Raw genomic sequence first — 26,410 nt, 5'->3', positions numbered from 1 at the left:
AATACATTTTAGTGCCACTTTTGAATACTATCTAATGAACACTGCACCGCTACATTATGTATTGTTAAGAGTAGAACTTTTTTGCCAAGTTCGTTTGCTATATCATACCATTTCATGAACTGAGATGAATGAGATCTTCTTGGTTTCAAAGTAGGCTATGAAGGTTAAGGTAAGCATTGGAAATTCTTGAGGGGACAGTTATACATAGAATGCTTCCAAATGTAAATTTATACAAAATAGCTCTTTTAGGTTTCAATCAAGATAGAATAACCAGTCAAGTATCTTTAATTAAATTCAAGGGGAAAATTGAAAATGTTTTATGTACAAGTACATAGGAAGCGATGGGTATATCTTAAAAAGCATTAAAGTTTCAGTTTTCATTTTAAATTATTAGATCATGTTTAAATATATATCTTACCACAATATGATGACGCATTTTTACTTTGCGTGTTTGAACTGAAAAACATTCAAATTAATTTACACTATATTACCATACTAACTTATTCCAAAAAGTAGTGGATGGCAAATATTGAAATAAATCTTAAATACTTTATATAGTCAATATATACATAATATATAAAATATGCATTTTTCTAATTTTAAAATTAATACATAATAAAACAAAAATATAGAAAAATGGATTGAAGCAATTCTAAAATAAACATTTTCCTTTCCAAAGTTCTCTGTTCACTCTGTGGATGTAATTCAAATAGGATGGGGATTGCTTAGACCAGTGAGACCTGAGATAGAGTTCTGACTCACAGAAATGTAAGATAATAAATTTGTTTTTGTTTTAAGCCACTAATTTTGTGGTAATTTATTGTATCAGCAAGAGGAAACTAGTAAATAAGAATGTAGCATTAGTATTATAACATATATAAAGGTAAATGGTATGACAAATATAGTGCAAAGGTTCAGAGGGGAGAAATGGAGGCATAATATTGTAAATTTATTATATATGCATAAGGAAGTATAAAATCACTTAAGGATACTTATGATAAATTAAGGTGTATATTGTAAATTTGACATAAACCACTAAAATAATAAAACAAAAAGTTATCAATAACAAGCCAACAAAAATATCAATTAATCAAAAAGAATTGAGAAAAAGAGAATACTTAAAAAAGAGAGAGAGAAACCATGTGATCATGTGAATAGATGTAGAAAAACTATTTGACAAAACTCAGTATTCCCTCAGATGAAAATCCCTCAAACTAAGAATAGTGGGGAACTTCCTCTACGTGATATGCAAATTCTCTTAACTTTATACAACTTCCTCTTTTTGTATGCAATCCCTTCCCCTTTATTGTCTATGGATCTCCCTGACTTTGTCATTTTTTAATTTTTTTAAACCAGAAGTATTAAGAAATAATTGATACAAACTGTACACATTTAAGGTGTACAATTTAATAAGTTTTTGACAAATAAAACTGAAATATCATGACAATCAGGATAATGAACAAAACAATCACCAACCCAATGCCTGTGTATGCTGCATTGTAATCTCCCATTCTTGTTGCATCTGCCCTTGCCACTTTCCTGTAAGCAGCCACAGATCAAAAAGTTTCTGTCATCATAGCTTTTTCATTTAGGTTAATATACTCTCTAATTTCTTTTCTGATTTCTTCTTTGATACACTGATTATTTAAATAGTATGTTATTTAGCTTCTAGTTATTTGGGAATTTCAGAGATCTTTATTTTGTTGGTATCATATCATATCATATATATTTATTCATACATTTATCAGTGCCCTTTGCTTGTTTGTGATATCATTTTCAAAATATTCCATCTCTAAGGGTGTGCCCTTTGTCATACATGATGATACAGCAGTATATTCAAATATCAGTATGAAGTCCAAGTAAAATGCAAGCAAGGATGGGAAGAAGTAGGTTTACAGTTTTAACACAAATAAATTATACAATAATTTATAAATAATAATACAAGAATAAACTGTTTTGCATACTCAAAACTGTAAGCCTACTTTTGTCAACTTCAGTATGTATAATAGATTATATAAATGTAGATGAAGAATACAAACATAGTTTGAACAAATTCCACATGGTATTAATTTTAAAATGAATTAATTTAATTTCATATAACACTCATTAATATAAGTTTACATAACACTCATCACAGGTAATTGATCAGTAAGCATGTTATTATTAATTGTTGTAGAGCTTAGGTCCCCAAAATATGTTTTAATAATTATCAGTTAAGGATAAGTCATGTCTTTTATAACTAGATCCCCATGAAATTTAATTACATTTATTAAATAATAGATTATTAATGTTTGTTGAGTGTTTATAACTGCATACTAAACATTGCTTTATATATTTATGTGTTTTTTCAGAAATCATCAAAATATCTATTTAACCTCAATAATTATTCTATTAATTTTAATTTAGTGCATAAGTATGTTTAGGGCAAATCATTTAGGTTATGACTATACAGGTGAAAGGAAATAACAAACCAAACTGTTATCTGAAAAATTTCAGCCAAAGAAAATTTTAAGATCTAAATTAGTTATGATGAGTGTTTTTTTTTATCATATGTGTTTAATTATCTCTATAATTCTTGGATATTTTGGTTTTCAGAGAAGGAGTTTTATGTGTAATTAAAACTATAATGAAATCTCCTGAGGGTAGTAAATTTTGTTTTTTTACTTCTATATCTTTCACAATGACATGGACCAACTGAATTAATCAGAATGTATAGAGATGATGTTTACATTCTTAATAAAACTACTTAACCTGAATTAGAACCACTGAAGGATACCTATGTTGACATCAATTTTCACAGAACATGAAATTTTATAGTTACTTTTAAAAGTTTTAGAAAAATTATACAATAGTAGTCTAAGTGTCTCTTAATGTAAGACCAATTCAAGAGGTTGCCCTAATGTTGTCTGTATTTGTATAAAAAATGAAGATTAGGCCACTGGATAATTTAGAATTATCTCAACTATGTGGTACAGATTCATTATTTTTACTATCTAAAATAGTCATATGTTAAAAAGTAAACTGAAGCATATTAAAAATGTTAAGAGTTTATCTGAGCAAAGATTGACTCAAATCCAGCAGTGCCAAATGGAAGTTGTTTCAAATGTTCCTGAAGCAGGAACTAGGGAAAAGATGTGTGCAGGGAGCAGGGAGAAGCAAACAAGGGAAGTATGTGACTAACTACAGTAAAGCCTAGTTCGAACTGGAATTAGTTGTCCATAGGTTTTGATTTTCTTCTTTTTTTTTAATTGTTCAAGTACAGTTGTCTCCAGTATCCCCCCAGTGCTCCCACTTCCACCTACCTCCACCTCCCACCCTGGATACCTACCCCCCTTTGGCTTGTTACTGTCAGTTTGTTTTTAAATTTCAATGTCTCTAGTTATATTTTGCTTGCTTATTTGTTTTGTTAATTAGATTCCACTTATAGATGAGATCATATGGTATTTATGTTTCACCACCTGGCTTACTTCACTTAGCAGAATGCTCTCTCCATCAACAGTAGTACCCTGTTTCAGTGGTTCTGATGAATTCAATGCTTGTCTCTATGAATAATTAATGGAATGCTAAGATGGGTCTAAGCCCAGGACACCTGCTCCATTTCTCCAACAATGGGTGGAAAGTGTGTTGCCCAGAGAAAAAAAGTGGTGGTCCAGTTAACAGAAGAGAGAGCAAATGAGAAACAGCAAATTCTGATTTAAAAACAAGCAAACAAATCTAACTCTTAATGGACCCCAATATGATAGGTGGAAATTATTTTTTCTGTAACCTCATTACTTTTGCAACAAAACTTAGTGTTTTGTTCAAAATATAAAGTTAACTTTGATTAAAATTGTCTGTCTTATGTATTATTTTTGCTTTTAACAAAAATGTCAAGTGGTTAGGTGTGGGGAATTTATGTTGAAATACAAGATGAAATATACCTGAGACTTTGCTTTCAACTAAAAAAAAAAAAAGAAAAAGTAAAATCTCTTGTACTTTGTTTGGTGTCAAACTTCAGACTTCATAAAAGGTGATACCTGCTATCTGACTTCATAATTCAGGTTGAGTCACTTCTAATTTGTTCTCCTTCCACTATTCTGCAACTGCACTATCAAAAGGGGCCAACTGCTATTCTTAAAAAGGGAAAGGTTTTTCATTCATTGTGGTATCAACAGTCTCTGGTACATGTTAGGTGTCTAATAAGTATTTATTAAATAAATGATATTAGAATATTGATTGAGAAATAAATTTATCTTAGAGACTTTCTCCTTTCAGCTCTTTACCAGGAAAAAAATTTAAACTGCAGGTGTCTCTGATGGTAGTTACCCCTTTGGATTCATTTAATATTTAGTTCTTGCTTTCAAAAACAATTCAGACCTGAATGTAGTATCAGGCATAAAAATGCAGGACAATAATTAGCTTCAAAAAAGCCAAACCAATTCTCTATAAGAGGTAAACAGGTATAAAAATAAGTAAAATTAGCATTCTTATCTCCTCTCCTTCAGCAGATCTTAAGACACTTTGGACAAGTTTGCAAGATTATCATGATAGAATATCACATAAGAATTGTTTTCGCTACATGGATGAATTTAAATGTAATTCAGAAATATCATAAAATAATTTAATTTCCTAAAAGTAAGACAGGCATTGCAAGAATTAGAATGCAAAATGCCTACCAATTTCCAGGAACTATTTGCTGGCATTAACCTTACTGTATATAACTATTCTGTATTTCAACATATGCTGGTTACTTTTCTATTAGAGGTTGTGCTTAGTTTAATTTTTCATCTAAATACTGAGAATTTAAAAGACAAGAGCATGTTGCTGGGACCTCCATCTCTAAATCACTTTTTTCCCCAAAGAGGACACATTTTATATACTTTGAGGTTCACAATCTTATTTCTACTTAACAAAAACAGATGCAATCCAAATCCCGTGGAATCCACTAAAACCTAAAAGAAAATGAACTTTGGGACCTGGTGAATTATTCCATTCAGTTCTCTAATTCCTTTAATAATCATAATAAAGATATGAATTACTAATGTATATTGAGTTCTTATTGTGTTTCAAGTATTGTGCTTAGTATTTAGCATGCATTATCTCGCTAAGTATCAGAGACACAACCATGGAAAATAAGCTATTTGACCTTGCTTTTATCATTCTTCAAAACAAAGGGACCCTAGCTGGTGTGGCTCAGTTGTTTAGAGCATTGTCCCATAAACTGAAGGGATGTGGTCAGGGCACATGCATGGGTGACAGGTTTGGTCCCCAGTCAGGGTGCATGTGAGAAGCAACTAATCAATGTCTCTCCCACTGTCTCTCTCACTCTCCTTCTCCCTCTCCCTCTCCTTTTCTCTGTCTTTCTATCTCTTCCCTCATCCTTCCCCTGTCTCAAAAATCAATAAACATGTCCTCAGGTGAACATAAAAAAAAAGAAGAAAAGATCTAGGATCACTCACTCTGCCTCCAGCCATCTTCTAACCTTCATCCTTTACTACAAATAATTTTGTAACTATAAAAATGAGGGCAAATTTAGTCCACAGCATTTTAATTGGTGTATCTTGTGATATTATATAATCATAAGGATTTGACATGTGAGTAAAATTCTTGAGTGGAAGTGCTTTTCCTTTTCTAATTATATTCTATATCACCAAATCCATACTAGATATTTTTATTTACATTGTCCCCAAGATTAATGTAATCACTAGTCCTTCAGGAAATAAAAATAAAGTATGAGTGAAATGATTAAAAATGAAAAATATTTTCATAAATGGCATAATGGAGGTGCAATAAAATGAGTGGAACAGTTTGTTTAGCCTTTGCCATAAGCTACATAAAAGTGGGTGGCTCTGGCGTCCAGCTTTGTGGTCTGTAAAATGAAGAGCAGTGGATCCCATTATCCCTAATGTCCATTTAATTTAAAGTATTACATGGTATTATCTAGGGAAGAAAAAGAAAGAAATTAAATTTTCCTAAGACTTAGACAAAGTTGAAGATGTCCATGTTGACATCTTCTGAATATTTATATTTGGAAGCAGGGAAGGGAAGTTAATTTATTTTGGCTTCTTGTCCTTAAATATTTTACACTGTAAAAAAGAAAAGTTAGTATACTTGGTATTGAAAGAGCAAGCCACAGAATGATATTGACTTATGTTGATTCCTGTTACCCCTCATTTAAGGATGATGCTGTAATAATCACTAGGAAGCAAGTTCATCAAAGTTTTTGCAAGTGTGAGAAAACTTGGCTTCCCATACAAAACAAAGTGGTCTGTCTTACTCAGCCACTAAATCCATGAATGTTGACATTTTGTGGATCTCACAACTAATACACTGAGCCAGTGTATCGTGAGCCTGTCAAGCATCAATGTGTGACAATGGGACAGCTCAGGTTTAGAACTGTGTCCTCTCTTTTCACAGCCTTGGTGGCATATTTTTACTTTGTATAGCTCCTAGGGCATAAAGTTATAAAAAGGGTGGCAAACCATTTTTTCCTTTTGCTTTTGTAAGTCTGAAGAGTAAAAATATAAAATGGCATTTTTAAGGACAAAAACTACAATATACAATTACTTTACAGACTGCAGAATTCACAGTTTGGTCATTTTCAGTTATTCAAACACATTAATGTGTGTGGGGGGAGGGGGAAAGAAACAAGTAAAATATCTTCTGTGAAGAAAAGAGAGTTCTTGCAAAATGCACACATTAATACCTACTCTAACAAACAAAATACAGATTTTCAATTTAGGCAACATTAAAAGTAATTGCATGTAAATGAATGCTGGAGGCAGATCATTTTATAACATTAGTATATTAATACTTATTGAGCACTTACTATTTGGCATTTATTTCCCTACGTACTGCACCACAACCATGAAATAGAATTATTTTATGAATTATTACCATAAATTATTATGTATTTTAATTTTAGAGATGATAAACCTCAGGTCACAAAGGTGATATAACTTAACCCAAGTCACACAGCTAAAAATGATGTTGCCAGTATTTAATCTCAGGTAATCTTAATATAGAGCTCATACTTGAAGCCAAGATATATCACCTTACTGATAAGAGAAAAGGTTGAAATTCTATAGCTTAAAAATAAATATAAAATAATTAAACATGAAATTTTTTTAGGTTTTATTTATTTATTTTTGAGAGGGAAGTGGGGGAGAGAGAGAGTGAGATCAATGTGTGGTTGCTGGGGGCCATGGCCTGCAACCTAGGCATGTGCCCTGACTGGGAATCAAACCTGCGATGCCTGGTTCACAGCCCACGCTCAATCCACTGAGCTATGCCAGCCAGGGCGAAAAATAAATATAAAATAATTAAATAAACATTTAGAATCTCAAGGAAAGGAGAGACTGGCAAAATATAACCCAAAATTTATCTATTTATGCATTTACTGTAATTATGTATTAGTTCTGTCAGCATTTTATGTTTCCCTTGGGTTTTTTATAATGTGTCAGTATTGCATGGCAAAGCAAATGTACTAAATTTACAGACCATAATTTTCCTCATAATAAAATTAGGGTGTTTTCCCTGTACAAGATGCTGTGCTAATTCAATATTTATGAAGGGGCTAACACAATGTATGGCATATTTTGAACATCTACTACATGGAAACTACTTCTTTTAGTCATTAGGTAATGACGAAATCAGATAGAGTGGGCTCCACTGCTGTTACTGAGTCAAGTGGATCATATCACATTTTTTCACCTGATGATTACATCAATCCTAGTTTATAATACATTTCATATTTTTAAAAATCTTTTAGAAAAAGTTTGCAAAAGGTAGTTTTACACCTCCCAATATATTTCAGGATAAAACAAAATGCCATAATCTATACCCAAGACTAAAATAAATGATTCTTAGCTTGAATTACTCAGAAATAGGTAGTTGGTTATATGATATCATATTCTAAAATGCTGATGCAATGTAAATGCTTACATTAAACATCAACTGCCCATATCAGAAGCAAATCACTCATAGAGCACATAATCATAAATAGCATTGGTTAGTTTATGATCCCTTAACAAAAATCTGTTATAGATACTTTTTTCCATGTAAATTTGACCTGGAAAAACGTCCTTTCTTTAACCTTAGTGTGAATTTTATTAATAAAGATCTGGCAGATGAGCTACACTTATATAATGACATTCTCTATGCCTGCATTCATTTTCATCCACTCGAGGAGAACATGTAAAATAGTAGATAAATATAAAAACATATATTTTAACATATGGCTGATCTGCTTACTACAGGGGAAATTTTCAGAACAATAGGAAATAAAGTAAGCATTGTAGCTGAAGATTGTCCTAAAGGTATTTGGTGATAGCTTTGGTAGATTCGGGCTTAAATATATTTAAAGGTGTGTCTAAGCAGCAGGCACAAAACAGAACCTGGAACTATATCAGAATAACCTATTAAAAAATACCATACATAAAGCCAGAACCCAGGATTCCCAAGAGACAACATTCTCAGAGAGATATGTACCCGTCCTTTAACCCTAAACCCACTGCAACCACACACTGATACCCCTATGAAATCTATGAAGGGAGACTCTAAACATACATGGTCCTCTTGTATAAGGTTTGCTCTGACAATTCTAACCAGAATGCAGAAAAAATAAGGGTTAATGTGACTTAAAAGCTGGTCCCAGCTTTTAGTCAGTGTTAGTGGTAGTGATTAGTAGTGTTCCATAAAACCTGACAAAGGAATCATAAGCCTGCCACAGAGGAACTCTATTTGGTAAATTTATTTATTTTTAATTAAATTTTTGGTGTGCCATTGGTTAATAAGATTATAAAAGTTTCGAGTGTACAATTCTATGATACATCATCTATATATTCCATTGTGTGTTGACTACCCAAAATCAAATTTTCCATCACCATATATTTGACCCTCTGTCCCTTTTACTACCCGTTAACCCCCTTTCCTCTTGTAACCACCATACAGGTGTCTGTGTCTATGAGTTTTGTGGTTCTTTTTAAGATTTTATTTATTTATTTTTAGAGAGAGGGGAAGGGAAAGAGAAAAAAAGGGAGAGAAATATTGTGTGGTTGCCTCTCACATGCCTCCTACTGGGGACCTGGCCCACAACCCAGCATGTACCCTGAATGGGAATCCAATTGGCAACCCCTTGATTCTCAGGTTGGTACTCAATCCACTGAGCCACACCAGCCAGGACTTGTTTGTTTTTCTTGCTTGTTCATTTGTTGCTTTCAGTTTTATATCCCGCATATGAGTGAAGTCATGTGATTCTTATTTTTTTTGGTTTGACTTATCTCACTTAGCACATTATTCTCAAGATAATTGCAGCATTATTCATGGAGGAACTCATTTTAAATCCACATCTCAAAATCTTTATACGAAGTTCTAAAGAATATAGCTCACATTCAGAACTCACTAAAATCATAAGAAAAATAAGTCACCATGGATTGATAGGAAAATACAATTTAAAAATTAGAATGACCAAACTCATAAATGTTGAAAAAGCATGAACACATGAATATTATATTTACATAAAAATTAACATCAAATAAAGAGCTCCTCAGTTCATAGCATCACAGCAACATTGGTCTTTGTGAATTGCTTATCATGTTCCATTTTTTTCTTTTAACCACACCCTTGATTCCTTTCTATACCTTATGGACAATGGTTGAGGTATGTAAATATAGGTCCTTGAATTGGTATATAATATTGTAACTATGTAGTGAGGTTTTGGGGTCTGCATATTTTGATTTAAATTTGTGCTACTTTTGTTTTACATAATTTACTCTGTACTGTGTTTAAAAAATCTGTCCATGTTGCTGTCTTTCTATCTAGTTTGTTTCCTACAATTTAAGTAACTGTTCAGTCTATTCACAGAAACATTTCATGATGAATATCTTACATGTTTCCTTACAGAATTTTGTGATAAGGAGAGAGAGACAGGGAGGGAGGGAGAGAGAGAGAGAGAGAGAGAGAGAGAGAGAGAGAGAGAGAGAATGAAAAAAGAATGAATATGAATCAAGAGAGAAATACTTGCTCCTAGGTACTTACTAAATTGAAGTTACTATTGAGAATGCCTCTTGTAGAGGGGAAAGATGTCAGTGGAGTAAGAGTTTATCTCACACCACCTCCCAGAACCAAGCTGAAAATAAAAATAAAGACGGGACCATCCTCCCAAAATAAACAACTAAAAATTACCTGAAGGGAGATACTTAACAAAGGATGGGCAGGAACCACCTCATGATGGTAGAAAGAACAGGGGTACAGAAGGGGCCAGCACCATTTTCACCAGTGGCCACATGGCTATGGGACCATCCCCTGGACAGGAGTAAAGCCTGGACCTCATACAGGGTTCTCAAGCACAGAGCTCCAGTGTTGGGATTACCTGCCCATGTTGCATCCAACACTGAAATGCCACAGGATTTTTTGCCCACTGGGAAAAGATGGAGCTTCCTAGAGACAAAGCCATCTTTTTCCCTTTCTTTTGTTCTAAGGGGCCAACATACAGGTTTCTCATTCCCAGTCATTCACCTTTGGCTCAGGCAAAGGGAGGGAAGCAGGGTCTGTAGTCAATTGAGGAGAGTCTGCAGTGGGAGGCTCGAGGGAGAGGTATGGGGGAATGGCTGCTTGGTTCCCAGTGCTAGGTAGGATATAACACTGTACTGGAGGAGCCATTTTTCCTGAGAAGAGCAAGCCCCTCCCAGGGCAAAACAATTACTCCACCCTGTGGGAAAACTGCTCGTCACAGCTTCAGAAAGCTTCCTAGCTCCGAATCCCACTTGCTACACCCTTTGAAATCCTGTTTGCCCCACCATGCATCTTTTTAAGTGAAAAAAAAATTGTTTTCTTTTGTTCTTCCCCCCAATCTATATTTCATCCCCTGCTGAGGAGACAGTAACATAAGCAGTATTAGAGATGGGTTTAAGGCATGGCCATTCCATATACTTTTCTGGGAACCAGACAGTTGCTTCCTTTTCACTGGAGAGCCTGGGAACAACCTCTTGGCTGGCAAATACAAACTCTATGCTCTGGAAGGCCCACCTACTACCCTACTAGGGCCTTCACCCTGCCTAGTTCAGGGAAGTAAACTGGGAAAGACTCAGATGTGTGAAAAGACCTACCACCTTCCCTAAAGTTTGAACAGCACCACCCACAGGACATCCAGGGGCCCCATCCTCCCAATTCCACTCAAAGCCCTCTCAGAAACAGATGAGTCAATAACTAGACTAAGACTAATGGCAAGATCACAGACAGAGGCAAGTGGAGATGATACCTGTACTTTCAGTTGTTAGTTGACCCACTCTTGGGCTTTGTGCTGATAAAAAGCAAGAGTGTAGAGTGATGAGGACCATCCCAGATATGACCAAGCTTGAAAGAGACAGCCACAAACTGTGGATTGGTAGTAGCTTTAAGCATGCAGCCTAGAGCTATACCAGTATAACGTAATGACAGTATCTGACATTGGTTTATACCAGCTTCAGAAAACACCAAAATCATGTCCAGAAGGAAACCCAGAAGGCAAGCATCAAACTCAGCTGAGACAAATTCCATTTCATTCTTTTTTAATATTTGGGTGATCTTTTTCTTTCATACAGTTTTTTAAACATTTTCTTCAATTCTTATTTTTTACTATTTTTTAACTTCAAATCTCATATTTTACTCTTCTTTTTTCTTGCTTCATTTCACTTTCTTCCTTCCCTTTCTTATTTTCATTTTAAATTTTAATCTTTATCCTCCTTCTATGTTTTGTGGTGATTCCTCACTTCTAATATTTATTCTTATTATTTCTCCTCCCTCTATCCTTTCACAGTCATTTTTCTTTCCTTCAGTTTTCTCATATTATTTTTTTCTTTTAAATAATATTTTTATTTTACTTCTACCTTCATTAATCTTTGCTCATTTTTTGTTGATATTGCTGTTGTTGTTGGAGGATATTTTTGTTTGGGTGGGTTTTATTTTTGGTGTTATTTTGTTGTGTTCAGTCAGCATCTGTACAGTAGGATACAAAACTTGGTGGGGGTTGAGACTCTCAATCAGCCAGCCTGAAGGGAGAACCCACCACTAAAGGGGCCAACAACAATCAAACCCAATACAATAATGCACATAAACTGCATAAAGGGCATCCCTAGAGCAATGAGCTCATGAGATCAAGGAGGCTGTACCACTGAGTCCCACAGGAATTATATCATAGAAGTCCACCCCATGAAGTCAAGGAGTCAAAGCTTATTAATCTAATATGTAGAAACAATAAAAATAAATCAGCTAAAATGAGGAAACAAAGAAACAACCCTAATCAAAAGGAAAGGAGGAATCCCCAGAAAAATAGTTAAATGAAATTGAGGCAAGCAATTTATCAGAGTTCAAAGTAATGTTTATAAGGATGCTCAAGGAACTTAGAGCTACAAGGAACTTAGTGGGAACTATATCAGCATTAAGAAGGACATAGAAACTATTAATAAGAACCAAGTGGAAATAAATAATATGATATCTGAAATGAAGAATACACTAGAAGGAATAAAATCAGGCTAGATGAAGCAGAGGACTGAATCAACATGTTGGAACACAAGGTAGAACAAGCATACAGTCAGAAAAACAACATTTAAAAAGTTTAAAAATAATGAAGATAGTTTAAGTGAGCTTTGGACAACATGAAACATGACAATATTCACATCATTGGGATACCAGAAATATAAGAAAAAGAGAAAGGGATAGAACTGGTTTGGAAAAATAATGAAAAACACTGTATTTTTAGGACTATAAGATGTACTCGACCATAAGACACACCTACATTTCAAAGGAGGAAAGTAGGAAAAAATTTGAAGCAAAAATGTGATAAAATATTTAGTAACCAGTGACCCCCACTCCACCTTTGCCGCACCCCCCACAGTGAGCCAGGTAAGCTACATTTGGCCTATAAGATGCACCCCCCTTTTCCTCCAAAATTTGGAGAGGAAAGTGCATGTTATAGTCTGAAAAACATGGTACTTCTTTAACTTAGTGAAGGAAAAAATCATGCAAGTTTAGGAATTGCAGAGAATCCCAATCAAGATTAACCTGAGGACGTTCACTACAAAATACATCACAATTAAAATGGCAAAATTTAAAGACAAAGAGAGAATCTTAAAAACAGCAAAGGAGAAATAGCTAGTAACATACATGAGAGCTCTGATAAAGCTATCACCTGATTTGTCAGCAGAAATACTACATGCCAGAAGGGACTGGCACAGAATATCCCAAGTAATGAAAAGCAAGGACCTACAATCAAGGCTACTCTATCCAAGCAAGGCTGTCATTTAAAATGGAAGGCAAAATAAAGAGCTTCCCAGACTAAAAAATGAAAACAGTTAAATGAGTTCATTAACACCAAAACAGCATTGCAAGAGATGCAGAAGGAGTGGCTTTAAGAGAAGAAGAATTAGAACAAGAGAGAGGAACACAGGTACAAAGAAAAAATAACAATGGATAAGTGCTTATCAATAATAACCTTAAATATAAATGGGTTAAGTCTCCAATCAAAAAAATCAAAGGGTAGCTGAATGGATAAGAAAACACGCTACATATACATTGGCTTCAAAACAAAGGCTATACCATGAGACAAAGAAAGGCACTACATAGAACTTAAGGGAGCAGTCCAACAAGAGGATATAAGTCTTGTAAACATATATGCACCCAATATAGGAGCACCTAAATATATAAAGAAAATCCTGGGGGACTTTATGAATGAGACCATCAGAAAAAGAGTTATTGTAGGGAATTTTAACACTGCACTGTCAACAACGGGTAGATACTCCTTACAAAAAAACAAGGGAATAATGAAATTATACAACACTATAGATCAAATGGACCTAATTGATATTTACAGAACATTTCACCCCAGTGAAGCAAAACATGCATTCTTCTCAAATACACATGGATCATTTTCAAAGACAAAGTGCATGGTGAGACACAAAACAAGCCTTAACAAATTATTGGGACCTAAAATCATATCGTACATCTTCATAGATCACAATATCTTGAAATGAGAAACCAACCTGAAGAAACAACTCAAAAACATTATAATACATAGAGGCTTAATAATATGTTATTAAATAATGAATGAATTAACAATGAAATCAAGAAAGAAATCAAAAAGTATCTGGAAACAAATGAAAATAAGACACACAACAACACAAAACTTATGGGACACAGCAAAGGCAGTTCTGAGATGGACATTCATAGCATTGCTGGCCTACCTAAAGAAGGTAGAAATTTGAAATAAACCACCTAGTCCTACAACTAAAAATATTAGTGGAACAACAATGAACAAAGCCCAGGGTGAGTAGAAGGAAGGGAATCATCAAGATCAGAGCAGAATTAAATGACATAGACACTAAAACAGTTCAAAATATCAATGAATCCAGGAGCTGGTTCTTTGAAATGATAAACAAAATTGACAAACCTTTAACAAGATTCTTCAAGAAAAAAAGAGTGAGGATCCAATAATAAAATCAGAAATAAAAATGAGAAGTAACAACTGATACCACAGAAATACAAAGGATTGTTAAAAAATTACTATGAACAATGAAATTACTATGCCAAGAAATTAGATAACCTGAGTGAAATTTATAAATTTCTAGAACCATATAATCTTCCATAACTAAATAAGGTAAAAGCAGAAAACTGAAATAGACCCATAACAATTAGTGAATTCAAAACCATAATAAAAACCTCCCTGAACACAAAAGCCCTGGACCCAATGGCTTTACAGATCAATTTTACTAAATATTCAAAGAAGAATTAACATCAACCCTTTTCAAACTATTCCAAAAAATTCAAGAGGGAATACTTTCTAATTCTTTTTATGAGGCCAGTATTATCCTAATTTCATAACCTGATAAAGATACAACAAAGAATGAAAATTATAGGCCAATATGTCTGATGAACATAGATGCTAAAATCCACAATAAAATATTGACATTCTGGAGTAGAAATACATTAAAAAGGTCATACACCATGACTGAATGGGATTTATTCCATGGATGCAAAGATGTACAATATTTTCAAATCATAAACCTGATACATCACATAAAATGAAGGGCAAAAATCATACGATCATATCGATAGATTCAGAAAAAACATTTGATAAAATCCAGCACCCACTGATGATTAAAAATATTCAGCAAAGTGGGAATAGAGGATGCATGCTACAACATAATATAGGCTACATACAAAAAATGAATTGCCAACATCATGTTCAATGGGCAAAACGAAAAGTATTTCCCTTAAGATCAAGAACAAGACAAAAGTGTTTGCTTTCGTCACTCTTTTCAACACAATATTGAAAGTCCTAGCCACAACAATCGGAAAAGAATAAAACACATCCAAATTTGAAAGGAAGAAGTAAAATTGTCATCATTCTTAGACAACATGACAGTATACATAGAAGACCCTAAAAGATCCACTAATAAACTACTTGACCTAATAAATGAATTTGGCAAAGTAGCAGGACACAAAGTCAATATTCAGAAATTGATGACATTTTTGCACATCAGCAATGAATTATCAGAAATGGAAACTAAGAAAGCAAGCCCATTTAATATAGCAGCAAAAATAAAAAGTACTTAGTAATAAATTTAACCAAAGAAGTAAAAGACCTATACTCAGATAACTATAAAACGCTGAAGAAAGAAGTAGAGAAAGATACAAATAGATGCAAGGATATAGCATGTTTATGGATTGGAAGAATTAACATCATTAGAATGTCCATACTATTAAAGCAATCTATAAATTCAACTCAGTCCCCATTAAATACTAATGGCATATTTCACAGATCTGGAACAAATATTTCAAAAATGTATATGAAACCAAAATAACCCCAAATAGCCTCAGCAATCTTGAGAAAGAACAACAAATAGAGGGATCATATCTGACTTCAAACTATACTACAAGGCCACTGTAATCGAAACAGTCTGGAGCTAGCATAAGAATACACACATAGATCAATGGAACAGAATAGACAACCCAGAAATAAACTCAAGTCTCTATGGTCAATTAATATTTGACCAAGGGGGCATGAGCATACAGTGGTGTAAAGATAGTTTCTTCAATAAAGGGTGTTGGAAGAACTGAACTGGTACAAACAAAAACATGGAACTAGAATACCAACTTACACCATACACCAAAATATAAACTCAGAATGGATAAAAGAGTTAAATATAAGGTTTGATAGCACAAAAGTCCTAGTGGAAAACATAGGCAGTGAAATTTCAGATATCTCATGTAGTAATATTTTTCTGATATATCTCCTAGGGCATGGAAAATAAAGGAAAAAATAAACAAATGGGACTACATCAAATTACAAAGCTTCTTCGTGGCTAAAGAAACCATCTTCAAAATGAAAACAGAACTGACTGTATGGGAAAACATTTGCCAATGATACATTGAACAAAGGTTTAATCTCCAAAATATGCAAAAAACTCATATGACTCAACACCAGGAAGACAAACAATCCAATTAAAAAATGGGCAAAGGACCTGAATAGATACTTCTCCAAATAGGACATACAGATGGCCTGTAGACATATGAAAAGATGTTCAACATTATTAGCCATCAGAGAGATGCAAATTAAAACTACAATGAGGTACCATCTCACATCTTAAAATGACTCACTAATAAATTCAACAATCAACAAGTGTTGGCAAGGAAGTAGAGAAAACAGACCATTATGCACTGAATATGGGAACACAGACTGGTGTAGCCACTGTGGAAAACAGTTTGGAATTTCCTCAAAAAATTAAAAATGAAACTGCCTATTGACCCAGCAATTCCGCTACAGGGGATATACACTAAGAATTATGAAACATGAATTCAAAAGAACTTATGCACTTGTATATTCATAGCAGCATTATTTACAATAGCCAAGATTTTAAAATAGCCTAAATGCCCATCAGTAGATGGGTGGATTAAAATTCAGTGGCACATTTATGCAATGGAATACTATGCAGTAGAAAAAAGAAGGGTTTCTTACCTTTTGCAACAGAATGCATGAAACTTGAGACTATTATGCTAAGTGAAATAAGCCAGTTGGTGGAAGAAAAATACCATCTGATCTTACTTATAAGAGGAATCTTATGAACAAAATAAACTAATGAGCAATATAGAATTAGAGACATAGAATTTTGGAACAGACTTAAAGCTGTAAGAGGTCAGGTGGGAGGTTGGGGCTGTGTTTAAATGTGAAGGGATTAATAAAAAAACATATATGGACCCATGTACATGGATAATGGTGTGCAGATTGGCTGTGGAAGTGGAGTGCGGGTTGAGCTGAGAGGGGTGAAGGGTATAAAATTCAGACAACTGTAATAGAACAAATAATAAAACATGAAAAATATGAAAAAATGGCTCTTTAAGTCTTCCCTCTCTTTTATATGACTTTATTGTAGTAATTAGTATTATAAAGTTCATTTTGTTTGAACTATAAAGGTCAATTTCTAACCTGTTGAAAATTTAAAAGTCTTTAATAAAGACTGTTAAAAATGAAGTCATGTTGTCATTACTACAAAATGTCTAGGGAATTGATCTTTGGCTTTTAAGGAAATAATGCTACTAGAAAGATACTGAATTTCCTTTCTAAACTGAAGCTAAATTTCTGAACCTACAGCTTTCTAACTATGTAGCATGGACTGGTGACTTTCTTGACTTCAGAGCTTTAATTTCATAATCTGCACTATGGGAATAAATACCTATTTTATATAATTATAGTCAAGATTAATGGAAATGATATATGAGGTCTGTCCAGAAAAAAAGTCCAGCCATTGTTAATGTGAGGAGAATGGTTTGCACAACATCAATGTAACCTGTTAGCCAAAGAGATCAAACTGGAATGCACATGTGTGAACAATGACGACTTCACTATACTAGTGAGTAGAGATGGTAGATGCCATTGAGTCAGCCAGTGTACTCTGTGTCAGTGGCATTCAAAATGACTGGGCTAGGAGAGCAATGAACCCAAATCACAATTTGAGTTAAGCTTGAACATTCCCCTTCAGAAACTATTCAGATGATTCAGAAGGCTGCAGCTATGGGTAACTGGTGATTGGTAGCTTCATCACCACAATGCTCCCGCTCATGCATCACATTTCATGCACAGTTTTTGGAGATACATCAAGTCTCCCAGGTGACTCTGCCCTCTTAAAGCCTAGATTTCATGCCCTAAGGACTTCTGGCTTTTCCCAAAAAATCACCTTTGAAAAGGAAGAGATTTCAGACAGACAATGAAATCAGGAAAATACTATGGGGCAGCTGTTAGCAATTAGGAGAACTGTGTGAGATCCTAAGGTGCCTACTTTGAAGGGGACTGAGGCATCATTGTCCTATGTCCAATGTTTCTGTATCTTTTTAAAGAAATGTCTGTTTTTCATATTACATAGCTGATACATTCTGGACAGACCTAGTACTTAAAATGTCCATCACAGAGCAATCCTGATGCAAACTTGCCTCCTCTCATTAACCTTCCATAATGCTTTAGTATAGTGCTTTTTTATATTTTTGAGTACACTGGCTACTTTGAAAAGTATGAAATCAATCTATCACTTTCATTTTTATTACATGTATATTAAATACAAAACAAATGAAATATTCAGGTGATCATGGACCTCTTTTAGAGACTTAAGATAAAATATTCTTAAAGTTTCACCATTGCCTCTGGCATTTACTTCTCTTTAAGGAGCACAGCCTCAAAATTTGAACAGATTCACAATCCCATGATTGGGATGAAGGAACTGTTGTAACTAGACCATAGTGAAGCTGGACAGTCACAGAACTCCAGCCTATCTAGTCTAAAAGATCACTTTAAGATCTTTTCCCCTGTCAGGAGATAAAAATGAAAGCTTTCTGCAAATTATAATTTGGTTTATATGAAATATTCATCAATGGCTTTTGTTTTGTTTTCCTGAGGCACATATTTCTGTCTACACTTTTGGTAAATGTTTTCATTTTCTGCCATCATTTATTATTTGTACTTGTCATACTTTTAATTGTATAATTAAGATGTTGTTGGTCTTCACTAATACAAAAAGTAACAATGTGTTATGACTGTGTTGTACCAAATAAATTTTGAGGTTACTAAGTATAAAAGGAAATTTAAAGATTCCAAGATACAGGGCATGTTGCATATTTCATTCAGGAGCAAGCCTAATCAGGACTAAGAAATTATGAGTTTTACTAATAGCTATTGGAACACAGACAATGATTAGCTTTGTATCATTAAATAAATTGGTATTAGACCAGTGACCTATGTTTGAAATGGGAATGTTAAAAAAATAAAACTAGGAACAAACAAGTAGATATTTTCCAGTCTTTCTCTATGAAGACAGCACTTTTAAGAAATAAATAAAACCAATTTATAACAAATAGTCTTCCTAGAGATAACAAAATCAATGTTTAGAATGTTTCATCATTTGCACAAGGTCATGAGGTCATGAACTGGTGGTTTTTTCCTATGTCATCCTTGTTCCAGCCAGCTTCACAATTTAGGGGTTTTGGACAATTTTGTTTTTTCTTTTTTGTGTTGTTTCTTTTGCCACTACATTTTGGGCATATTACTGCTTGCCCCACTGATAATATTGTAGAGTTTAGACACCTATGTCCCTAGGATATGGAGGTTTCGAGGGGTATATTAAAATATTCTCAGCAGATTTCATTGAGCCATATTGAAGTACATTGTTTGAAATACAGTTGAGTTTCTTTCAAATGAGTATTGATTTCACATATACAAATTGCCTAGTTATAAAAATTCTGAATTTATATAGATTAACAGCATCACCTAAAACATATGCTCAAAGGTATTTTGTAGGTAATACAATATACAAGTATTTGATCATAAATTATTTTTATCCTCAAGATAACTGTTTCGATTTTTTTATTTTAGAGAAATTGTTTGAGATTTGTGTTTTTTCCTCCTCACTGTTGTGACATGAGGATTTTTAAAATGCCTTTATATTTTCCTTGTACATGAACAGTATTGTGCAACAAGATTTTGGCCCTTTTCCTCTTTTAATGTGAACAACTCTGAGACAGACAAGTTACCAGAACAAAGCATTCCCAGTTCTCTCTGTGTGAAATCTGCTGACACCTGAACTAGCTTCTATTGGAATTTGTTTTTGGCTGATCTTTACATGACCTTTGAAATCCTGGCATCTGACCTGCCTCAGGCCTGGACTCCATGGCTCTAAGCCGAGCTGCTTCAGGGACTTTGTCCTCCCTATCTAGTATTTTCTAGACCTCTCTGTCTGCCTTAACCCTGTGTAAGCCAAGATATGAGAAGCTAATGTTTTCTGGACTTTTTTTTTTTTGGTCTCAACCCTAAGCTAAGATGTATAAAGAAAAATATTGCACACCTCTTCCTAGTGACTGCTGTGTCGCAATGAATGCATCAGTGCTGAAACTTATGCTTATTGAGAGGGGAACAATGGGCTAAACTGTAAAATGCCAAGGCTGGGAGATCTTTGACACTGTGCCAAAAATGGCTCCAGCTCTTTGAAAGAGTTCCTCTAAATGAGAGATGTCTAAAGTTAACAGATTGCTAGATTCAAATTTTAGAAAATGTCCAAGACTATGAAGTTCAAAGATAATATTTGTATTAATACATTATTTCACACTCAGATGGACTCTTGATTCTGGTATGGGCTATCGACAGATGTGCCAACATTATCCCAGGGAAAAATGGAATCCTCACAGGGCTTCTGTCCAACTGGAAAAGGGAAATTCCATCCATCTCTTAATAAAGCATGAACTCCAGAGATTTGCAACTCATTTTTGTATACCTAATGAGTTTGAAGATGACTGGAATAAACATTGAAACTCTGGTAGTGGTTTAGCTGAATTCTGGCTAACCTCTGTGTCCTCCGTGGCTTGCAAACTCCTCACAGCTATTGCTAACCAAGATTATTAGTGCTATACAAAGCCAACTGAAAAAAAGTCAAGTGACAGTCTTTGTTGTGTATCTTTAATTTACAAAGGGAAATTCTCTGGGCAGTTTTCATTAGCTTCTAGCAAGTTTAATTGGATGAAAACATCGCTTTCACAAGATTTGATACCATGTGTTGGTACAAATTAAAGCATAGCAGCTTCTAGTCATTGAATTTTGCTTTTCAAATGCCTCAAGACGGTTTAGCTAGACAAAGGAGGGCCCTTAACAGAATTATTAAAAATTTCCAAGGTTGCAAATTGATACTTATATATATCAAGATTCAGTACCAAACGCAAGAACAAAAGTTCAGATTAACACATGTATAATCATACATTCAGGAGAAACACATATAATGTGTTCAAGAGAGAGAGTGAATTCAGGAGTCCCATTATGTGAAATGGTGACAAGTACTTGTATAATTTTTTTTAATATATCACAGTATATGAATCTTATCTATGTGGTATCATAACACATTGACAATTTTCTGGAAGATTCAAATTTATATAATCACTGGTGCCTATTAACTGAATTTGGTCAATAAGAAGCATTCAACCTTGGTTATTTTTTGTATGATTACATTGATTATTCTGATGAAGCAGTTTTTAGCCTGAAAAATAAATTAATCTTCCACAGTTAGGAGAAGATAAAGGGAGGAGGCTGAAGAGTATGATTCAGTATATTTATCTAATAAGATAATCACAGATGTGGTTACTTTCAGATTTTTTGGATGAAAAATGTGATTATGTTGATACTTTTTGAGATGGCCAGTCTTTGGAAGTTAGAACCTCAGTAATTACAGTCACAAGTTCCTAAGGGAAATTATTAATTAAGAAATATCCCTACTTCTGCAGACCAAAATACTTAGGTTGACTTTTAACAGCATTCGTTCTCCCAAAGTCGCTCATCTCCTGGTGAATTCCTAAAAAAAAGAGCAAGGGAAAATTTTAAGAGAAGCATATTATCCACTATCACTATTTAGAGTTATACTGGCCAAACACAATGAATGTTTGTGCCACCTACTAGCTCTTCTTGGCATTGACACATGCAGACATTTTATCTTCCATTGACTAGATTCCAGTGGGTAGGCCTGTGCCTTCATGTTGTGAAAAAAATTATTACCTTTAAAAAACAACTCTTTCCAATTTATACAATTGGATGAATTCTCTCAAGTGAATATAGTCACATACCCACCATTATGACCTAACTATAAAATATTTCCATTATCCCCCAAAGTTTCTCATGCCCCTTCTACCTTTGCCCTGGCTACCACAGGTTTTCTGTCCTTCAGTTTGCTTTTCTAGAGTATATATCACATGAATGCAATCAATTTATTTGAAGTTATTGATTTTGATTTCTTTACTTAATATACTTTTGAAATTGATACATGTGTTTGAAAGTACATGTGTTATCTATTATTATGGAGGAATATATTCCATTGTATGGAGTCACCATGGCTTGTTCATTAATTAGCATTTGGGTTGTGTTCAATTTGAGGCTATTATAAATAGAGCTATGGAAATTGATGTCTAGGTCTCTTTATGGACATATGTTTTTATTGTTCATAGATAAATGCCTAGGATTTTGATTGTTTGGTAATATGGCTAGTGTATATTTAACTTTGGGAGAAGTCATCTGTTCTCCAATGTGGGGGTTTCCATTGTCTCAAAACTTCAAAGAACTTGGTATTACTGTCAGGTTTGCTCTTTGTTTTAGTGCGGAGATTTGTAGAGGTATCTCATTTAGTTTCAGTTGCATTTTTCCCTAATGATAAGCATCTTTTCATATGCTTCTTGTCCCTTCATATATATTCTCTGGTGAAATGCTGTTCATATTTTTGATATTTTTATTTTAATTGGGATGTTTGTGCTATTATTGATTTGTAAACCCTTTATATATAGTCTCACAAGTCCTTTGTAAAAATATATGTTTGGCAATTAAAAACAAATAAAAATAAAAATAAAAACAACTTCTTAATGAGTGTATGGATACTTTTTGGAAACACACAAATGTCTCCACTCCCTGCCCCTATGGGCATCACAAATAACACAACCTTGGGACCCAGGCATGCAGGTCCCTCTTGAGAGTGTTTCAGGTTGCCTATATCAACCCATCAGGATGGGTACAGGAAGAAGGAAGTTTTTCTGTGCACTATGTTATGAATTTGGAAAGCATTCTGGTCTTATTAGGAAAACATATCCAAACAATCACTTGTGAAAAAAAATCCTTGTAAATGGCAAACCACTTTCAGTGATTCTTAGTGATTTCTTATTCTAATGGTAACTAACACTTTTAGGCTTGTCCCTGATTCTAGTGTGTGTTATCTGTTTAGATAATGTAGTCCCACATTTCGTAGTAATAGGTTCAACCAGGCAATGGTCATTTGAGCAGAAAGATTAAAAAGTTTGGAAACATTCATGTGATGTCCAGAAACACTAACAGTTTTTGGTATAAATTATGCACGCAATTAAAATATTGTTAATAATTCATCTGCTTGAATAGTCATAAACTTTAAATATGATATGTAGCTATTTGATTCAACTCCATTTTTTAATTAGAAACAAAGTGAAATGGTTTTTAGCATTAAAATATTTAATAATGTTTTAAATGAAAGATCATGCCAGTGGTTGTAAAGAATTAATTCTAAATCTAGAATAAATCAGCAGCAAAATACATTTTTGATATTTAGAAAATGTTTCCTAAAAGAAAAAGGCATTTGTATGCAAGCACATGCATTCCCTTCTTGTGCAAATCTCAAAAATGCTTTAATTTTCCTGAACATTTAATTGACATTACACATAGCTGTGAAGGAATCATACATAATCACGTTTATGTGAAAATGAAGGTTCCTGTGGAAAAGTACAGATTTAAGATAAACCAAGAAATATAATAAGCAACTGAGTAAATATTTAAGTAAAAAGCGTGCTGCAATGATGGTGGCTTAACGAGATGATTCTTCATAGATGAAGAAGGAACAAATGACAAAAAGAAATGCTGCTTGAGTGTATCTTTTTCATTGTCCACAAAATTCACAGTAGATGAGGAAATGTTTCTTCCTTCTCCTCCCTTTCTATGTCTGCCCAAGAGAACAATTTCATCATGTCTCCTTATGCTCTAATTCTGACAACCTCTTACAGATTACTCACCAGACACCTGTGGCCTTTAGCAGTGAATGGGAGGGCTGGCGTGCAGAGGCTCCAGGCAATATGAAAGCACCCAACATGGTCATTCTTTTGATGCTTACTGAAACTGCTCCACTGGACACTACTTCTCCCTCTGAACCAAATGGGAAAAGGTTAATAGATTTCAGATTTTGTCCCTAACTGATTTTGATTATTTTGATTCATAAAAGGCAAATTTTAACTCTCCCTTTAATTGTAAAACTGTACTGAATTCATAGGATCCAGGCCAGGAAGTTATTCTCATTATCACACTTCGTGTAGAACCATTGACTGTTTAATTTTTCTAACTTTATGTACTCAAATTGGGCACAAAACTCCCAGTTTCACTCCCACCTCATGTCCTTGCTTTTCTAGAACACTGTCCTTTTCATGGATAGAGATAGATTAATTTGAAGGCCTTAATGAATAATTCAGTTTTATATATTAGTGTCCATATCTCATTTACGGATATTTCACATTATGAGCTAGTTCAGACATGTCAAAGGTACAGAAGGACCTGTCAACAAAAATTATAGAATAAAATAAAAGTGAATTTTATTCACATATAATTTCCAAATCAGAAAACATAGCTCTTGGTATGAACCAAAGAGCTATTCTGAGATGAAAGGTACGACAGCATTTTTAAATGGAGAAGTAATGCTACTGAAACAAGGATGTAAACTTACATCATTCATTTCCTGGTTAGTGGGAGCAACTGAACTTTCAATGGCAAGAACAATGAGTAAAATATAATTAAGCATTTATCAATATCCTAGTTTTGGTTCAGCCTCACAGAACAAAGGCTTTTTGGTCAAGCGGTTCCTGTATGGGGTCTATTGCTTATCAACCACACATGGGGTGTGATTTATCAAACAGTACAATCAGCACAGGAGGGCTGTCTGCCCTGTTGGCAGTTTCAGAGTCCAAAAAAAGCAAAGTATGCCTTGTAAGCAGCTTCAGAGCTCAAGCTGCAAAAATTTCAATGATGGGCCACAAGTTATAATATTGAAGTTCTTATAAATCTAATGTGCATAATTGAACATCACCTGTGTTACCGAAGAGCACAGACTGAGGCAGAGTGTGCAGTAAGGAAAACAGAGGATTGAGAATTGAGTTCTCAATTTGAAGCACAACTGCCATGTACTAGCTGAGTGACCTCAGACAAGTTGCTTACCTCTCTTTTCTCAAAAAAAAATCCAATCTGCAAAATAAGGGTAAATTTGGAAACAAAACCCTAGAGTTATTGAGAGGAATAAATACTATGTTAACATATGTAAAACAATCACATGATAGCCTGGCATTTAGTGAAGCACAGTGTAGGTATTTCCATTCTTACTTAAACAATAAAACTTTAGCCCTGGCTGCTGTGGTTCAGTGGTTTGAGCACCAGCCTGTGAACCAAAGAGTCACTGGTTCAATTCCCAGTCAGGACACTTTCCTGGGTTAGGGATCAGGACCCCAAGAGAGCGTGCTCTAGAGGTAACCACACATTGATGTTTGTCTCCCTTCCCCCTCCTTTCCCCTCTCTTAAAGTAAAATATTTTAAAAAATAAAATAAAACTTTGTAGTTACAGTTAAATCATCAAATGTTCCTTCTATAAATCCCTTTTCATTCACTCCAAAAGTATCTATTATCTTTAACTGAATACACACACACACACACACACTATGCTCTGTCTGGAAAAAGTCCAGCCATTAGTAATATAAAGAGAATTGTTTGTGCAACATCAATGTAATCTGGCAACCAAGGAGAAAGGACTGGAATTCACATGTGTGAGTAATGATGACTTCACTGTACTAATCAGTGGGGGTGGTAGATGCCACTGAGTGAGCACGTGTGCTGTTTGACCACCACATTCCAAATGACTGAGTGAGGAGAGAGGTGAATTTGCACCAAATTTTACGTTAAGTTTGAACATTCCTCCACAGAGACTACTCAGATGATTCAGAAGGCTGCAACTAGAGGCAACTCATGATTGTCAGCTTCATCAGCCTCATCTCAGGAAGAGATTTTTGGCAAAACATCAAATCACCCAGGTGACTCAGTGCTCCCTAGAGCCCAGATTTGGCATCTGCAACTCATGGCTTTTCCCAAAACTAAAATCACCTTTGAAAGGGGAGAGATTTCAAACCACTGATGAAATTCATAAATGTATGATGGGACAGTTAATGGCAGTTGCGAGAACTGTATGAGGTCCCAAGGTGCCTGCTTTCAAGGGAACTGGGGCATCATTGTCCCATGTACAATGTTTTTTATATCTTGTATCTTTTCAACAAATGTCTCTATTTTTCATATTACATGGCTGGATACCTTCTGGACATAATATATATATATATA

At 34.3% G+C, this 26,410-nt stretch overlaps 1 long non-coding RNA gene across 1 annotated transcript; it reads left to right on the top strand.

Moving 5' to 3' along the window:
• The first annotated feature begins 17,725 nt into the window (after nt 1-17,725).
• On the top strand, nt 17,726-25,898 carry LOC118499342. Its single transcript, XR_004901859.1, has 3 exons — nt 17,726-17,767; nt 19,847-19,852; nt 25,782-25,898. It is a non-coding gene; the product is annotated as an uncharacterized LOC118499342 (long non-coding RNA).
• Nucleotides 25,899-26,410: the final 512 nt, after the last annotated feature.

The sequence above is a fragment of the Phyllostomus discolor genome, chromosome 3 (assembly GCF_004126475.2).
Source record: "Phyllostomus discolor isolate MPI-MPIP mPhyDis1 chromosome 3, mPhyDis1.pri.v3, whole genome shotgun sequence".
In the NCBI taxonomy this organism is placed as follows: Eukaryota; Metazoa; Chordata; class Mammalia; order Chiroptera; family Phyllostomidae; genus Phyllostomus; species Phyllostomus discolor.
The sequence above is the reverse complement of the archived record's forward strand: the minus strand, read 5'-3'. Positions and strand labels throughout refer to the sequence as shown.